The 20,358-nt window shown below is 33.2% G+C and overlaps 1 long non-coding RNA gene across 3 annotated transcripts; it reads right to left on the bottom strand.

The window, feature by feature from the left end:
• Positions 1-13,423: 13,423 nt before the first annotated feature.
• Positions 13,424-17,519, bottom strand: LOC128224703 (uncharacterized). 3 transcript variants are annotated; one of them, XR_008259522.1, is made up of 5 exons: positions 17,240-17,519; positions 16,935-16,972; positions 15,885-15,961; positions 15,454-15,601; positions 13,424-14,392 (listed from the first exon to the last, which is right to left on the bottom strand). It is a non-coding gene; the product is annotated as an uncharacterized LOC128224703 (long non-coding RNA). The 3 variants fall into 3 exon arrangements; XR_008259524.1 differs by having other exon boundaries at positions 15,526-15,601; XR_008259523.1 differs by lacking the exon at positions 15,454-15,601.
• Positions 17,520-20,358: the final 2,839 nt, after the last annotated feature.

The raw sequence follows: 20,358 nt of genomic DNA, 5'->3' as shown, positions 1-20,358 counted from the left end.
GACTATCTCCATCATTTGAATGTAGTTTTGCTTAAATAGTAATAATGAATAGTTATAACAATAATTTGGGGGTTATTTAAGCTGCACTCTCACAGCTTGAACGTTTTGGCAACTTTTTTTGTCTTTGAACAAAAATGTTGTTTGATTCGCCGAAACAACACTCTTGATTTGTTGTTTAAAGTATTCTTCAAAAAACTGCAGCAAACTTTGAACACATCTGACTTTCGAAATATTTTGCCTTTTTAGTTACTAAGGGGATTTTCTGTGAATAACAGTATAATTTGAAAACAACAACAACATAATTTGTGTGTTATTAAAAATTGAATAAAACAAATGTATATGCTAATTTGATTCTCAAAAAAAAACCTCTTCAACAAGAACATCTCTGTTGTTCACGGTAATATTTTAAATGCTACCCTGGTAAAATTTTAAAACGTATGACTTTATACATATCATGCTCATCGTTTCAATAATTTAGAACGCTCTTGTAAAATGAATAATTTGGGAGGTTTTATGCAACAGATGTATGGAAAAGTTCATTCACATTTAAAAAAGCGGTTGAACTAGGTAGAAGAATGTATAAAGTGATGGTGTAATCACGTTTTAAAATAAAGACAACCATCCTTATTTTTGCTCGGATAATGGTCCCAATAACAATGCCATATGTGGAGCCTACAACAAGGTAATTGCTTATGGACGAAATACATTGGATAACAGCTGGATAACAGCTGATACTTGCAGATAATGTATTCAGGAGTTCTTAAAGTTTAGAGAGTGGATAACATCTTATTTTCAACATAGTTGAAAGAACGCGTTATTTTACTACGCTGCCGTGCAGTTGTACAGGTATGTTTGTTGTTTAAAAAATGTTAAGTGATTCGTTATTCGCTGGTTTAAATGGTACTATCAATTTTCAGCCAAATCGTGAATTTGAACAATCTAGTTGTTAAGTTTATTTGCAGCTGGAACGGATCGTACATGACAGTATAAGGCTGTGACAATTAAAAAAAAACTAACTAAAAGGGCCCGTTTTTCTCACAAACAATGTAAATGTAGGTTGAAAATACAGGAGACACATTATAGGTACTTGCAGTACACCAGCTGATACTGAAACGCTGTCACCGATATGTTATTAGTCACTAATTTTCTACCATCGTCGACTAGGAGACGGAAGGAATGAAGAAAGATACAGCCTAGTTCATGATATGTTTGTAAGGATAATACAAGGCTATAATAAGGTTAGGACGTCAGTCGCATGTATCATTTGTTTTATTTTTTGCTTACAACGCTCAATTTGAAAACTGGGCGTTAACTACCTACATCCTGGAGATCGGATTTCTAGTTAATGGCATAAACATTAATAGCTAGTTTCCCGAACGTAGGAGATTCAATAAGATCAATAATATTTTGACGAAATGTGACAAGAATCCTGAAAGAACATGAGTGTCTTTCTCTAAAGAATTAGGTATGAGCCTTTCAGGACTATCAGCTTGAATTATCACTGAAGGAAAGTAAATTTGGCTCATCGGTAGCTTATTTAAAATCGCTGCCACCATAGACGAACCCATTTGCCGGAATTTAAATGAAAAACACAAACTAAAATCGTAAATAATATATTCAGACAATCCTTTTAAATGTTTGCAATACAAACGTTTCTGACTTAAACAATGAAGAACACAAAATGATTCATGTTTCATACACGATAAATGCACTACACGTTCAGTGCAAAATTAAATATAAATGTTTGAATGCTTAACTGTGTAATTATGCTGACACTGAAGAGTTTTTATAAATATATAGCAGTTGAAAGAACGAATGAACTTGATGGACTTTGCTTTAAAATGTGTTCACCATGGAAAAGGAATATTGCTAAGCATGAACATCCTAATGGTTTCATCAAAGACAATGACATGTTGAGTGAAATATATAAATCTCAAAGTAAAACTATATAATAAATAGAGCATATAACCCCCTTTTTTGAAGAGGGTGATTTTAACGCCGTAGCCCGTGGGACGCCCCTCACACAAATTCTATATTTATAATAGCAGATAACGTAGTTGTTAATTTGCTATTCCCGGTTTGTTGAGAACAAGTTCTCTTGATATTCTTTTTTACAGTTAATTATTCGCTCGATTTTAGTGCAAAGATTTATGAGCAGTAATCAATAAAGTTTTATTAATGCATCTATGTGCCAAACAAAACCCTTAAACACTTTTATTTTAAGCGGGCATGAATACATAACCAAACTACTACGCCGCCATTTATTGAATGAAAATTTGAATGGTCGAATGTGTTAGCAAACCAATTGCGGATAATCATTGGATATAAACCATTTTTCTTAGTTTAAGAGTGTGTTCTATGATACATGGACATTCAATCATCTTACTGTCAGAGACCTGTCTGTTTTGCTTGAAAACAGGTCGATTTCCAGGCATGGATAAGGAAAACGCTAGTTTGTTCACAAGTTTTGAGGCGTGGTAGGGTAAAAACAATATATGTAAATTGTTGTGTGAATTTTCCAGGAAGTTCGTATTACTATTGCAACGACAAACAGTTCAAATTACATTTGAACGATAATATAACATTCTATTTATCATAAAGAGTTGTTTTCGTCTGTAATTTGTTTTGTTTGAAAGCAAATGTTCGAACATTCAGCTTCAAGATTAGGAAAACGTTTGAAACGGGATAACCATATTTCTAATTAAAGGTAAGTTGTTAATTTCCAAATATATCTTTATTTAACATTATGAAACTATTTGCCATCATATTTTTTATCAAAGTGAATTGTTCTGTTTTGATCAAGGGGAAGTGACTACAATGGTTTTTAAAAGTCGTTCTAAAAGTTGATATTTTCACTCCTTATTTTGCAGTGCAAATATCAAATTGATATTTTCACAGTTGTTATTTCACTGATAAAACTCCATATTTCATCGAAAAGCATGAAAGAAAGTGGTATATTTTTTATTGAACAATCGAAATGATAAAACTTTATTGATTTTAATTGAGCAATTTATGTAATGTTACGTCAATTTACATTTAGTAACATCACTGTCTCCACCGACAAAACATGATGGTGCAAATAAATTGATTCATGTGTCATGGGCTCAGTATATCAATACACAAGAAAGTGTACTGTTCTGACAGCCATGTATGAAATTCAGGCTAACGATATATGGGTTTTAAGATATATATATATATATATATATATATATATATATATATAATAATCTATTACATACGACGACACTTTTTACATAAATTACTTTGATATGAAGTCCCCATCTGCCAAATCGAATCTAGAATTAAGTGCATACTGGTGTAATTGCAAACACAAACAAAATTAAATATTTTTAAGGCCATTTCCTACAGTTTACACACTTTATTGTAAAAAGAATCTTATTTGCATTCTTTTTTTATTTTATACGCTATTTGTTATATTTACTGACTACAGGGCCTGTCTCTGTATTTTTCACAAAATGTATATATTTAACTCATGTTAGTTGATCTTCTCATCATTGGCGAATTAATAGCAATATTATTGTTTTGTGTTAAAGAGATTAAGACAAGGCGGGGCCGTGCTGTTGCATGTCAAATGTCCATTGTGCTTCTAAATTTCTTTGAAATATCTCGGACAATTATCATATACTTGAGGTCACATGTCTTGCAACAGAGGGGCTCCGCAATATTTAATAATTTAAAAGTAGAGAAATTTCACTGTGTGTTTACACAAAATTCCACGAATTATGAAATGCTGAATGATAGTTGATGAAATATATAAAGTATGCAAACTTTCTACGGAAAAACTATTTTTCTAATTTATCTTTTAGCTCTTTTAGGTGATTAATCATTATTAAATTAGAATAAAATATCTAGAATTTAGGTTTTTCGATATTGCTTTTCAATTTAGGATTTTATTTCTTTTGGAGAGTTTCACAGTCAATTTCAGTAGATAATAGCCACAAATTAGAGATTACAGAAGTTTCAGATCACAGAAGTTGGATATTAAAGCAGTTTGAGATCTCTACAGTATAACAGTTGCTGCTGGGAAATAATGTTTAGGGGAAATAAAGTTGAGAAATGCCAATAATATTCAAATTTATGGTAAATTGAATTGTGTAATGTTCTTACACTAGATAAAATGTAACGTATTGTAAGCTGTCAGTTAGTGCCTGCAATTCAGGATTTTTTGCAAACTTTTATTTTCAAGCAAATATTTCTTATACCATTGAGATCGGTTCGGTGGTAATACAAATAATATAATACTGATATTTTATTTAGTATTTTAGATGAACTTATCCAATAGAATTCAATGGGAAAATGGCATTCCCGTTAGAAATTGTATTTGTTAAGCTTTGCTTATTCGAAAATTGCCACCATTAAGATTTTGGGAGAAAATCGAACACCATTTTTTAAGTAGAAATATGCTGTCTTTTTTAAAATATTTTACACAAACTACATGATAAATATTAAAAAATTCAAAAATGAAAAACCGCTAAATTAATTTAAGGCATTTTCACAGGCCGAAACAGTGGCTCTAGCCCTTCTAGGAGCTGTGTACAAAAAAGAGCCTAAAGTATTTCCGAGCTAGAGACAAAGAGCGGACATCAGTACGAAAGGTAAGTATGACTCCACTAAGTTATTTTACTACTTATCACGATTACGAGGGCTTATACGAGAACTCTGGTGGTGGTATACAGTGGTATACAAATAAGTTTATTTTTCACATATATGTCGGTTACTTTGTTAACATACTGTCTATGGAGAAATAAGAAGAATTTTCCTATCAAACACATGAATGTTTACGACGAGAGCAGATCATTTTCATCAATTCGGAGCTAAATTTCACTAAAGAAGCTCTCATTTAAGATAAACCAAGTATTATCGAGTGCTTTTATTTTGTCGGTAATAAATAAGATAGTTTGTTTACCGGAATAAGATTATTAATACTTTTTAGAAGGTAAAGATCGAGCCAAAATTTAAGGAGCTTGAACCAAAGAGCGGAGGCTGAGCCTATAAATTTGTACCATAAAAATACATACTTATGAAAGTTAATAAATATGAAATATGTCCACAAGTTCTGCAGTGAAGTAGTAGTGTTAAACATTCTATAACCTATTGTTAAACGAGCCTGATAATTCCCTTATCAGTCATAATACAAATTGGTTTACCTAAAATATATTCAGCGTTGGGTCTTTTTTTCTATGGCCAGCATCATAATTGGATGTTCAAGAAGATCACTGAAAAAAGGTACAAAACACATTTCACTGTGTATAAGAACATGTACATGCAAGCACAAGACAATGCAATTTCATTTGTCAATCAAAAACTGGAACTGATTTATTTAAAATAATTTTAGATTCATTTTAATGTAAGGCAGTCATATAGTCATATAAATGTTATGCACATAAATGCATAAACACTAAATCCTTTACCTCAATACTGTAATAAAGAACATTACGCTATTTTTGTCATTCTTCGATGCTTTTAATTGAATTATTTATAATAAGCTAACAAACTTTTATGAGCTCCAAATACATAAGACCAAACGCTTTCTTTTTAACAAATGCTGCTGTTGTTTTTTTTAAATATCAAAATAATTGTCTTAAACACTACGTTGAAATTCACAAAAAAAATCACATTATTTTGTTAATTAATATGTTTTTCGGTAAAAGCCTTTTAGCTGGTTATCCACGTGTTCTGTATCAAAGCCCAACAAATCCTATGTTTGCCGCCCCTCTTCGTTCTATTACTATTCCGTTTAGAACTAGGTATGTTATATTGCCAATAATCTGTCTGTTCATAAAACAATGTCATCAATAAATTACTTTAAGTTGCTGTTCTGCGACAATCATTGGTTTTAAAAGAAAATGTTTTTTTTTTTACGATTTGTGTTCAATCATAATACGCAAATATTCCTGAGTAGGAGTATAAAGTATTGAAAAGTTGTAATATTTAATCAAAAATAAAAGGGACTCATTAAAACTTACTAGAATGTGGTTTCATCTGAATGAATGGGTATTAGTTGCATGATTTTTTTCCAGATAGCGACATTATGGCGAACATTGGTGAATTTATCACACATGTTTGTAATGTGCTCGCCCATTCAATGGCCGTTCATTTACCTCTGAGTAACAATTAATATCCAGCATCATGATTGAAATGTGTAGCATTTATCATCAATAGGTCGTCGCTTTAATATGTCTGGAGTATATTTATATTTACAAGATGTTTTATTTACTCAATACATTGTAAACTTGTAAAGATTGCGCCCCTAAGTTACGCCCCCTATATTGTCGATTCTTCGATCCGTCCGTGAATATCCCACCCACACGCAACATTCTGGAATCCGGACTTTATCACATTTAGGTGAAGCGGCCCTTGCCCTTTCGGAGCAAAAGAATCGCACGTTTTTTTTTTCTCATATATGGAAAAAAGGCTACCTTTATCTCTATTCGTTCATGTTCTTGAAATCCTATACTTGATTATTTATGCCTATTTTTCAAAGTCAGAGATTAGTCATTCTCAAATGCAGGATAGTGAGGAAGCCGCAGCGGTGTCCTATTTTCAAGAATATTATAACAGGGGAGCATTTTGGACGCAAGCAGTCTTTGAAATTACGTAAAAACAACCCTCTGCATACATGCATGTTCACTATCACAGCTTTTTAGTTTTATTATAGATTTAGGTTCTATGCTCTTGTAATATCTGCGAGCTAATACTGATTTATACGAAGGGGCGTACTGGCGCATGGCTAGGTATGCCCTGACAGTGGCGGATCCAGTAACTGGGGAACTCGAGGTAGTTGGAGACCTGTTCTTCTTTAGGAAAATCCGTCCATGGTCCACTTATAAATAAAAAGATGCCTGCTTAGGGCAGTTATTCGGAGAAGGACCATGCGCATTGCCTGATGGCCTTTAATCGGCCCCTATCATATTCACATTTGATAATGTGAACCCTCTTGTTTGCCGCCCCTCTTCGTTCTATTACTATTCCGTTTAGAACTAGGTATGTTATGGTATATTTGCCAATAATCTGTCTGTTCATAAAACAATGTCATCAATAAATTACTTTAAATTGCTGTTCTGCGACAATCATTGGTTTTAAAAGAAAATGTTTTTTTTTTTACGATTTGTGTTCAATCATAATACGCAAATATTTCTGAGTAGGAGTATAAATTATTGAAAAGTTGTAATATTTAATCAAAAATAAAAGGGACTCATTAAAACTTACTAGAATGTGGTTTCATCTGAATGAATGGGTATTAGTTGCATGATTTTTTTCCAGATAGCGACATTATGGCGAACATTGGTGAATTTATCACACATGTTTGTAATGTGCTCGCCCATTCAATGGCCGTTCATTTACCTCTGAGTAACAATTAATATCCAGCATCATGATTGAAATGTGTAGCATTTATCATCAATAGGTCGTCGCTTTAATATGTCTGGAGTATATCTATATTTACAAGATGTTTTATTTACTCAATACATTGTAAACTTGTAAAGATTGCGCCCCTAAGTTACGCCCCCTATATTGTCGATTCTTCGATCCGTCCGTGAATATCCCACCCACACGCAACATTCTGGAATCCGGACTTTATCACATTTAGGTGAAGCGGCCCTTGCCCTTTCGGAGCAAAAGAATCGCACGTTTTTTTTTCTCATATATGGAAAAAAGGCTACCTTTATCTCTATTCGTTCATGTTCTTGAAATCCTATACTTGATTATTTATGCCTATTTTTCAAAGTCAGAGATTAGTCATTCTCAAATGCAGGATAGTGAGGAAGCCGCAGCGGTGTCCTATTTTCAAGAATATTATAACAGGGGAGCATTTTGGACGCAAGCAGTCTTTGAAATTACGTAAAAACAACCCTCTGCATACATGCATGTTCACTATCACAGCTTTTTAGTTTTATTATAGATTTAGGTTCTATGCTCTTGTAATATCTGCGAGCTAATACTGATTTATACGAAGGGGCGTACTGGCGTATGGCTAGGTATGCCCTGACAGTGGCGGATCCAGTAACTGGGGAACTCGAGGTAGTTGGAGACCTGTTCTTCTTTAGGAAAATCCGTCCATGGTCCACTTATAAATAAAAAGATGCCTGCTTAGGGCAGTTATTCGGAGAAGGACCATGCGCATTGCCTGATGGCCTTTAATCGGCCCCTATCATATTCACATTTGATAATGTGAACCCTGACTTAAGTTATTCAGTTTCAACCATTCTTCTATTTTTAGTAACGTAGACATTTACCTTGACCGTAGATGGCCAGTTTTTTATGATAATTGCATTATATTGATTTTGGCTATTTCATATAACCGTTCCGGTACGTGACATTGTGTTATGTTGTGTTCAAAAACGTTATGTTATGCTGACTGATTGATTGTTCAATTGTATGGAATAAATGTGAACGAATATATTAAAAACGAGGTCCAATTTAGTATCTAAAAAGAAGGTTCGTCGATAGTTATGTACAAACTATTTTATTTACTCATACATTGTAAACATCGTGGAAATGTCATATTTTATAATTAACTACAACAAGAAGGGGCTCTTAAACACGTACACCATGTTGGTTTAATTGTATAATACGGTATGACATATCCCGATGGCAAATATACGTCATAAATAAATCATGAATGTTGCGTTTTGATTATTTGAGTAAACGTTAAACAAGGTCATTTAAAACTAGAAAACAAGAACATTATTTGTATTGTTACTTAACTTTATGTGCTTAAACGGTTGTTACATAATTGTTTGGAGTTGGAATGCCTGATTTCACCAAACTTCACATACAACACAGTCATGGATTCTAAAATGACTAAGTGCTTCACCTATGATAAAACTTACCCTTCCGGGCGTCTGTTGCTCAGTGCGGGTTTACCCTCAATATATCGCTCAAGAGAATCTGGAGGCGGGACGCTTCGAGGCTCATCCAGAGGTTCCATAGCCCTGCATATGGTAAAAAAATCAAAATCATGAATTTAAAACAAAATGTTAATGGGTAAATACATCAGGTAAGAATGTTAGCCAGTTGATTGCAATATATGATTTTTCGGAATTGTGATGTAAATTAAACCTTAGCAGTACAATGTTTTCATGGCGGATTTGCATGTACAGTAACAATTTTACATAAAGTACAACTGTGCTGGTATAAAAGTGGCACATATACGTCATACAAAGACCGCGAATGTTGTGTTTGCCGATTATTTGAGTAAACGTTAAACAAGGTCATAAACCAAAAACTGGTTTTGACATTCGTTCGTCAAGCACGCTAAGTGGACAGATCGAAATACCTTGATATCATTCGTGTAGATATATAAGCATAAGAACTATGATTTTAATACATGTCGTCCTTAATTGTCTGGTAAAAGTTTACCAAATGAATAATAAACACGTACTTGAAATGCAAAACATAAACTGTTTAAAAATCACTGTTTCACTACTTTTGTCTATGTCTTATGATACATGTACAAGAAAACAAGAACATTATTTGTTGAGTATAGTTACTAAACTATATGTTAGTGCTTAAACGGCTGTTATAGAATTGTTTGGGGTTGAGATGCCTGATTTCACCAAACATACACATACAACACAATCAAGGATTCCAAAAGGACTAGGTGCTTCACCTATGATAAAACTTACCCGTCCGCGCGGCTGTCGCTCAATGCGGGTTTACTCTCAATATCACGTTCAAGAGAATTTGGAGATCGAGGGTTTCGAGGTTTATCCAGAGGTTCCATGGCCCTGCATATGGTAAAAAATCAATACCATTATTTAAAACATAATACTTATGGATAAATAAATCAGGTAAAAATGTTTGCCAGTTTATTGCAATATATGATTTTTTTTTAATTGTGATGTATATAAAACCAAAGCAGTACAATGTTTTTTATGACGGATATGCATGTACAATACCAGTTTTACATAACTTACAACTGTGCTGGTATACACGTAGATTGGTTAATAAACAACTGATATACTGGCCATGAGACAACGAATTGAATAGAATTAGTGTCATATATCTATGAAAATATGCAGCCTATATCTGGGCGATGGTTCCTGCGTATGGGCAAACTATTAACAACAACAATTTTGTCGTAAAACTAATTCTGAACGTTTAAAGATGATATAATAAATGGTTCTATGGCTTGTTGTATCCACGACTTTGTCATGTATCGATCTAGGGAGGAAAAATTAAAATAGAAGCCGTATCGAGGAATGAATGCGAATGCATTATAACTCACATTAAATCAAAAAAGCAGACAAACCCTTTTCGCGTTCACCCCACCATTTTTATCTGTTATGTCCCCACACTTCCAGTATGGGCTATTTGCTATGCCCTTACAACAATTACGGATACAAACGATATTTCTGTGAACGCAAAAGGTCCGGGGATTTATAAAACTGTATGTGTTTTGACAACTAATCATTAAAGACGTTAATTTATTTTGGGTCTTCATTATGTAGATTGTTGATGGTCACAATGTGAGTGATCAAATTCTTGCCGCCTCATGTTGAATCGTTCCAGGCTTGCAAAAGACTGTCTCAGACAATGCTAGAATTTTTGAGTAGGATTCTTATGAAAATGATAAACGAATGATAAACAAAATTGAGACTCTACTTTTGTAATGCATCGGAACTCTCCAGATCACTTAAGAGTCTATCCAGTTGAACCCTAACTCATTAAACCAACAATTGTTCAAATGTTCCTTCTCAATATAATAATTTCTTTCATGCTTTACGATGAAATATGGGGTTTAAACAGTGAAATAACAACAGTGAAAATATCAATTTGATATTTTCACTGCAAAATAAGGAGTGAAAATATCAATTTTCAGAACTACTTTTAAAATCCTTTGTTATTACATGTACTTGCCTTGGTCAAAACAGAACACTGGTCTTCAGTAAATTATGTCAAAAATGTTAAAAAAATAAAGAAATATTTTATAAATTTAAATAAATATATAATTGGAAACTAACAACTTACCGTTTATTACCGGTTATCCCGTTTATCAAACATTTTACTGATCTTTGAAGCTGAATGTTCGAACATTTGCTTTCATTCCAAACAAATTACAGACAAAAACAACTGTTCGAACATAAATAAATTTTTATAGCATCGTTCAAATGTATTTTGAACTGTTAACCGTTGTAGTACGTAAAATGAGCTTCCTGGAGAATTCACACAACAATTTACAGATAGATCCGATATTTTTTACCCCACCCACATCTCAAAATGTGTCAACAAACTAGTGTGGCATTTACTCTTCTGGAAAACAAATATTTTAAAGCGAAACAGACTGGTCTGTAAGATGACTGAATATTAACTTACTATAATAACACGTGTATATGCAGTCTTAAACTAAGAAGAATGGTTAAAATCCAATGAGTATCCACATTTGTTTTGCTAACACATTTGACCTTCCAAATTTTCATTCCATAAATAGCGGCGTAGTAATTTGGTTAAAATAAAGTGTTTTCATTATTTTTTAAAACATTTGTGCACTTATAATACTTCATTTTTTACTGTTCATAAAGCTTTGCAATAAAAAATACGAGCGAATATTAAGCTATAAGAATGAATAGCAGAGAACTATTTCTCAGCAAACCGAAAGTAGAAAAGTTGACAGCTATAGTTATGCATGAGGGGCGCCCCACGGATAGCGGCATAAAGCCCACCCTTTTCAAAAAAGGGGGTAATTCAGAAATAAATAAAAAAACAAATAAAACTCCGAAAATAAGCATAAAAGAAACAGAAAATTTGTTTATTTCAGTGTAAGATCGTATTTAATTTCACTCGTGATCATAAAAAAACTACATTTTCACTCGTGGCTTCGCCACTCGTGAAAATATGTTTTTCTATGACACTCGTGAAATAAAATACGATCTTACACTGAAATAAACAAATATCCTCTATATAATTCTATATACAATATTACGTTTTCTATGTCTTTACCCAAAACTCTAGCTATATAATATGTGATTCTAATACTTCCTGCCTCCCCGGACTCATGGCTCCGGAATCGCTAATACACAAAACGAATCAGTATAAATACTCAAAATATAGGTCAATACTGTTATTAACACAATTCATCAAAGAATATATTTTGGCAGACACATTAACTAACCTACGCTTATGAGATATTCTGTATAAAAATAGCTATTCTTTACACAAATGTTTACAATGAAGTTTCAAAAGTCCTATACTCACATTTTACGTACTTACTAATTGTTCTGAATGGTCACATTCCCCTAGATAACCATATGTTGTTGACAATTTATATGCCCAACATGTGCGCTTATAAGTAGTTTATTACCCATTAGTTCTGAATTAACATCGGTACTTATGTGACCATCACATGTTACATTGAATATATGTATTGTTAAATCAATGTTAGTTTAATGAAATAAATTATTATCAATACTTATTGAAAAGGTAAAAACAAATTATTTAATTATGGATAATATTGACACTGTCGAACACCGTTAGCTCGATTTTTGCACGATGACTATGTTTCTATATATGTTTTATTACTATTATGAGTACTAATGGGTATTTTGCTAAAATAATATCCACAATAAGAAATACCATAAACTGTCGAAGAGAGCCTAAAATAAGGTAATTGCTAATCGAGTGAATGCATAAATCTTCTTATTATGGCATTATGAACTTGATTTACATCATTTCAAATACAAAGACGTAGTTGATAGAAAGCACTATACGCTGCCGTATAAGTTTGTTTGTGACAACCAATTTGAAGTCTTCGTTTTAATTTATCATTCCATTTTTATTTGTATTTGTACGTCTAGTGTTACCATATTTTACTTATTTGAATTCACACGACAACAGTGAATAAAGAAGATATAAATGAAATACTCAAGGGATGAAAAAGTCAAACAAGTACATGAAAGTGGTTTTAACGTGGTCGTGCTTGTCCCTAACAATTGCAAAGAAGCTTTGTTGGTGCGCACATCAACAAAGAAGCTTTGTTGAAATGTTCTTGTTCCTTAAAAATGCAAAGTAGCTTTGTTAAAGTGTTCTTGTTGTTGCTAAAAGTACCTTTCTTGGAGCGGGCACCAACAAAGTAGCTTTGTTGAAATGTTCTTGTTCCTTAAAAGTGCACAGCATCTTTGTTGCTACAACCAACAAAGAACTTTTATATTTGATATAGTTGAACATAAGACAACAACGTACCTTTGGTTTTGCTCATTTTGAGTGGTAATCCCCAACTTTGTTATGCAAGGTTTTGTGGAAGTTAACTTCAGGAGATGGAAAACGAGGATATGTTTGGCGCGGGAGCACCTCCCCCACCCGGTTCCGAACAATGGAAAAAAGTGGAGGCGGCAAAGAAAAAGAGAAAAAGACATTCAACTGGCACGGTAGATCTATCTTCTTTCGAAAACATGAACACAGATGATAAACTTATTGCTTTATTCTCAAAACTTGATGTTGTTGAACAAAACCAAAACAGTATAAATGATTTGACAAAATCAGCCAGTGATTGTAATAAAAGACTAGATGACCAAGATGATAAAATGTTGTCATTAACCTACAAAGTCATTGATTTAGAAACACGTGAGCGTAAGAGAAATCTTCTCATCTATGGTCTTGATGAAGTTCCATGCAAAGACAATTATGAGGTGATCAATGATTTCATGTACACAAACATGAATCTGAATGCTAATGACTTTTACATTGATAATACCGAACGTTTGGGTAATATTAATCGGCGTAACTCCAATGGCCCACTAAGACGTCCGATCGTAGTCACGTTTAGATATGGCTATGAGGTTGACACTGTGATGAAAAATACAAAATATCTTGCTGGTAGTCGCTATGCAATCGACCGGGATTATCCAGACGAAGTCAGACAGGCAAGAAAACGTGTGTGGCCCACGTTTAAGAGGCTGCGAGCGGAGAATCGTTCAGTTAGAGTTCAGCTAAAGTATCCGGCGGCGGTAGTAGTCAATGGTGAAGTGGTTAGAGGTGAATTTCCGGGGTGGAGCCGATTGCTAAGTAGACCGGTGTACACGCACGCGTCTACAGACCAGCCCGTCGCACCGAAATCGTCAGCGAATACGGCTCCACGAGGAACTATCGCCGGTCTTCTTCGACTGGAAACAAGCTGGTAGTACCCGCTCCCAGGGTAATGCCTCACAACTATCACAGCCTCAACAAGTCGCCGGCACGAATAGCAGCTCACAGCCAACACAGTCCGCGAGTAACGCTAGTTCTAAAGTAGCTGGTAAATCGACCCAACGTGGTAGAACCCGTGCGCGAGCATATTGGACTGGAAACCCTCAGAGAGTCCGCTCAGCCAGTACACGGCCACCAAGGAAAACGTCGCAGGCTGCTACGACGTCTACCAACCAGGGTGGAGGTCGACCTGAAACAAACGGAGTGTCTGGCAATTAGCATGAACAAAGTGAATGCAACATCAACAATATATCTAAGGTCAATTTTGCATTACTAAATGTGCAAGGTCTAATATCAAAATCGCAAAATAAGTTAAACAGTGATGAAATAAATGAAATATTTAGTAACAATGACATAATATGTTTTACTGAAACATGGGGTGCTGATCATTATGATTTTACCAAAGATGGCTTTACGCATATTGCTTTAAGCAGAAACGAGAGATTAAAAGGCGCAACGCGTAACTCCGGAGGAATAATAATATATGTTAGAGACAAGCTTGTACATGATAATTTATTCATACAAAAGCACGACGATACCCACATTTGGTTGAAACTTAAGGGAACTCATTTCAATTTAGCCAGTGACTTATTTCTATGCTTATGCTATATTGTCCCAAGCAACTCAAGTCGTCAAGTTTTAACGGAAGTGAATGTCTATGACACAATATTAGATGACATCATCAAAATACAGGACGTTTATGATATGCAATGCTCGTTTATGATCCTAGGCGATTTAAATGCAAGAATTGGTTCATTACCGGATTATGTTATACATGACACTGACTCATTGGTTAATATTGACATTTTACCGGATGACTATAATGTTGATGAAGTTTTGCCCAGAAAATCAATGGATAATAGCGCTAATGCAAATGAAACACTGTTAATAGACTTTCTAAAACAAAGTGGACTAAGAGTTGCAAATGGTCGAGTATGCGATGACAAAGGCTCTTGTACATATATTGGTCACAACGGTTCAAGTTTGGTTGACTATTGTATTGTTAGTCAAAATCTTCTAAGACAGTTCACGTCTTTTATTACATATGGTCCAAATTTGTTATCGGATCACTGCTTAATTGAATTCGCTTTACATGGAAATATATCAGCAGAACCCATACCTAATGTCACCAATGCAAATAGTGCTACAAATGCAAACAAAGATAGCTTTCATTACAAATGGGATGATAGGAATAGAGAATGTTACATTAACGCTTTAAATAACAATGATACGCAAAATAAACTTAATAACCTTGTGTATAATATTGAAGCATCTACGTCAGGTGAAGAGATAGACATGTGTGTCAACCAACTCTGCACTTACATCGAGTCTGTCAGTGAACCATTATTTGGGAAATATTCGAACAACATCTCTCATGATGGGACTGCATCTAGTAAATCTAAGAAGATGAACCGTTTCTAAATGGTGCCAATGGTATAGATGTGTCCTCACTAAAACTTTTTCTGCTAATGTATGCGGACGATATAGTTATTTTTGCTAGCTCAAGTGAAGAAATGCAGCAAAATTTGAACATTTTGCATGAATATTGTTTAAAGTGGAAACTAACGGTGAACAAAGACAAGACTAAAATAGTTATTTTCAAGAAAGGTGGAAGGCTACCACAAAATTTACATTTTTATTATGGAACTGACGAGATTGAGATCGTGCCAAAATATTGTTACCTCGGAGTGGTTTTGACCTCAGGAGGATCGTGGGTAGAATGTCAGAAGACTCTCTCTGGTCAAGCGCAGAAGGCTATCTACAAATTAAGAAGACACTTATTAAAATTTGCAAACTTGTCAGTTGACCATGTTATAGATCTATTTGACAAGTTAGTTAAACCAATATTGTTCTATAGTTGTGAAGTATGGGGCTTTTCACAAGCCAGTGCTATTGAGAGAATTCATACTAAGTTTTGTAAAAGTATTTTAGGTGTGAAAGTCTCTACCCAAAATGATTTTGTATATGGGGAGTTGGGAAGAGTAGATCTCTTCTCACAAAGAATGACATTCATAGTTAAGTATTGGTTAGAAATATTGCAATGTGATGATAGAAAATATATTAGAGTTATGTATAATGTAATGTTACGTGACCATGAAACTAATCCTAGATGTATCAATTGGGTATCTATGTTGCATAATATGTTGTGTAATTTCGGATTTCATGATGTCTGGCTAGCTCAAGGTGTTCCAAACAATAATATGTTTATCAGTGTGTTTAAGCAACGAGTTAAAGACACTTTTATACAGAACTGGTATAGTAGAATTGAAAACTCATCCAGAGCTTCATTCTACAAGGTTTTTGCTAATTTTGAGTATAGTGCATATCTGAATTATGTAAATGTTAAGAAATATAGAATTGCTCTCACACGTTTGTTAATGTCATCACACAGATTAAATGTTGAGACCGGCAGATGGTCAAATACCCCTAGAAATGAGAGACTTTGTAATGAATGCAATACTTTAGAAGATGAATTTCATTTCATCTTAGAATGTAAACTATATGATGATATACGTTCGAAATATATTAAGAAATATTATGTGTCTAGACCAAGTATGTTTAAATGTATTGATTTGTTAAAATCAAATAATGCGAGGCTACTTAGAAATCTTGCTGTGTTTACATACAATGCCTTTGAATTGAGAAGGTTATCTGTCTCTGCTCCTGTATAAATATGCTATCATTTTACTTATATTTGTATATACATGTAATTGTATTTAAAATATACTTACGGGCTTATTTTTAAGACAGGCGAAACATGCATCTATATCTGAAATTAATCAATAAATACATAACATTGCATATTTAATTAAATTATTTATCTTGTTTTAAATTTTCACCAAATATTATAATTTGTTTTAACAGTTTAAGTTAAATCCAGCAACAAATATATTATAGACATGTCATCCCTCAGCATAACTTAAATTATTGTTTTCGTAAGTGCTAATTAAAATACTTCTATTAATAAGATTTCATTTTCATGATTAACTTAAAAATTTATAAGATATCCTTGAATTTAAAGAAATAATTCCATTACCTTCATTGCGCCGACTTTTACACTGGACAAAACTGATGTATATACATGTAGACCCTGTCTCTTGCGTTAAGATAAATCCAATATATCCAACTTAGTTTTTACTTTCTCCACTTATAGTTATCCTCGGAATATGAAATATCACTCAAACAACTATTTCCAACAGTTTTTTATGAATGACACACTGTAGTTTATTCCAATTTTACAATAATTCTCAAGACATGTGGTAACGCATTATTTTGATAACGCTTGTACTTTTCCGGTATGCGGTAAAACCCGGGCATAGGTAATAATGAATCCGAGGATAGCTCGCTTAGCAAAATTTATTTCCATTATATAAATAATTTATCACATGTATTTACTGAATGTATTATGAATTATAAATAGTATCATTTGTAAGTTGTAGATAAAATTATTATTTAATGAATATACATTTATATGTACCTGTTCGCAATCACAATTTGGTGTATTAATTTGATTTGATCAAGGGTCATGTTGGCCTATTTCAAATGTGTATTTTGTATTATTTATGCTATGAATAAATCTTCTTCTTCTTCTTCAACTTTTCTAGATTTAATGTCGTTCTTACTTCACATAATACAGTGTTTAAAACATAATGTTTGACCGGTTAAATAAATAGCAGTGAAAATAAAAGAACTGAATACTTTAGAAGAACTTTATCACCAATGTATGATGTGGTATATTTTTTAAGATATAATAATTAGATAAACTTATTAAACTAAAATAAGCAGTGTGTTATACTGTGCCACCTGTTTATTAACTATGGAGTATTACTAAATGGTTAAGATATACGATCCAACAATGAGCTTGTGATGATTCAATTAATTGGAGTGTATACCAAAGTCTGATATCGGATCGATGATAACTATAATAGCAAAAACACCAAAAACGATTTTTGTGCTGATGTTCTTAACGGTTTTTTTCTTCTAAGACTTTTTAATTAACTGAAATTCGACATGATATGAGGCCCAAAAACACTGTTTTAATATTAATGAATTCATATTTATTTTACATTGTACTGGTCCACACGTAACACCCTTTTAGTTTTTACAAAAAAAGGTTGGAGCCACCTTGTTTCTCAATTTAACCTAGTTAAATATCGGTTACCTTAAGTATGACATACGTCTCGGTACAATTTTTAAAGACGACGTCAATTCATATATTGTATAATGAGTAATCTAATGTAATCAATATATAGGAAATTAATATCAGCTTACGACACAACCTGTTACTTATACAAGAGGATTTGTCCGTTCAATAGCACTTTTTATGAAGCATTTCAGTTCATTTGTTCAAATAGTGCAACTTATCGATACAGGTTTTATTGATATTCTTATGTTTTCTCCCATTTTGTTTTTTTTATGGTAAATGTGTTCCCAAAAAGAAACTATTTTGCAACAAATTACTTATTGTTTTCTACAATCTAATAACTCTAGTAAAAACTACTTCCTACAATCCTTGCTTAAACCCACTACAACAATTTATTTAAAACATCATGTTTATATCGAAAGATGTTTATTTGATATAAATACAATCACATATATTTTTGCCGAACAAATATTTTAATAAAATGTTTATGGGTTAACTGAATACAGTTCTACAAATTCCACCTTCGCATCCACATTACTGAATTGTTCATATTGGTTATAAATATGATTTTAATGCTAATTTGCAATATATGCTTAGTAGCTAATGAATGGTGAATTCAGCCTCATGTATGCATTTAATGTTATTTTAGTTGTGGATACCATGTTCGCGTGTTTTCTTTGTTTTAGTTGATACATTAAGACAAGCATATAGAAACTTCCTTGGAATAAATGTATGTTTATAATTATACATCATATCTTCAGTGTACTTCTTACTTTCAGTATACATTATTTCCAATATATTGAATGCATGTGGCAACAGGATTGTATATTAAGATTTTGTGAGCTGAAATATTTCCGCAATTGATAAGTGTATGAAAAGAACAATGATACATAGATGCAACTTATGTCATAGATTTGATGTGTACATTTTTTATATTGCAGAAGTCACAAAATCACACGAGCTCTTGTGGAGAGATCTATTGGACAACTCAAGAAAAGGTTTGGTGTTTTCCATGGAGAAATAAATTTGGAGCTACAAAATGTTTGCAAGTAAGTTTTTAGGTGAAACCAGGGCATGAAAAAACCTTCTTGTCCTATTTGTTGACTACAAACCAAACATACATATACCCAACCTGGGAATCAAACCAGGGCCGCCTTGCAAACATATGAAGAGATAGTTGTCAAAAAGTTAATGCCCTATTAAATGTTAAGATGATAGCATAATGATGAAAAACAAGTTACCTGAAGTACATTATATTTAATTACACTAGAAATATATATATAAGCATATGTCACTCTTTGCCATAATATATTAATGATCATTTTAATGAGTTTCTTGTCATTGTCTTTCGTCAACTTTCCTTATGTCGGTGGGAACACATTATAATGCATTCATTTTCATTGTAAAAATGTTAAACATATATAACTATACTGCAGTAAAAAACCATATACAAGACTAGCTCATTGCAATATATTCTTTCAGGGTGATTGTAGCATGTTGTGTTCTGCACAACATCTGCAAAGAGAAAGCAATCCCTATTAACGGCGATGATGATTCTGATGTCGATGATGATGATGCAGATGATCAACTGGCACAGGGAGTGCAGCAACCTCCAAATGTGGTGGGGAATAGATTCAGGGATCATGTTGCGGCAACATATTTCAGTAATGATTCTTGTTTTTGCTGTTGTTGAAATAACCTAGTCATTTTAAAAGCCTTGCCTTGATTATGTCATTGACTGCGTCATTGGAATGCAAACACCTTGGTAATTTTTAACACCCTGTAAAATATACAATTTGGTACACACTTTACACAGCAGGTATTAATATCTACTGAAAGGTTAAGAACTTTTTCGTTGTGTGAACTTTGTTTCCTCTGTGGCACTCATGCATACCTTCCTTTGAAAGTTAAAATATACATATACATGGTTCATACAGAAATTTCATCTAAAAATTCAAGGACTTTACCAGGAATTTCAAGGAAAAATATTGTTTTTCAAGGACTCATTTGGT

The sequence above is a fragment of the Mya arenaria genome, chromosome 17, assembly GCF_026914265.1.
Source record: "Mya arenaria isolate MELC-2E11 chromosome 17, ASM2691426v1".
Classification (NCBI taxonomy): Eukaryota; Metazoa; Mollusca; class Bivalvia; order Myida; family Myidae; genus Mya; species Mya arenaria.
Note: the sequence above shows the minus strand (reverse complement) of the source record. Positions and strands in the feature narration are given on the sequence as shown.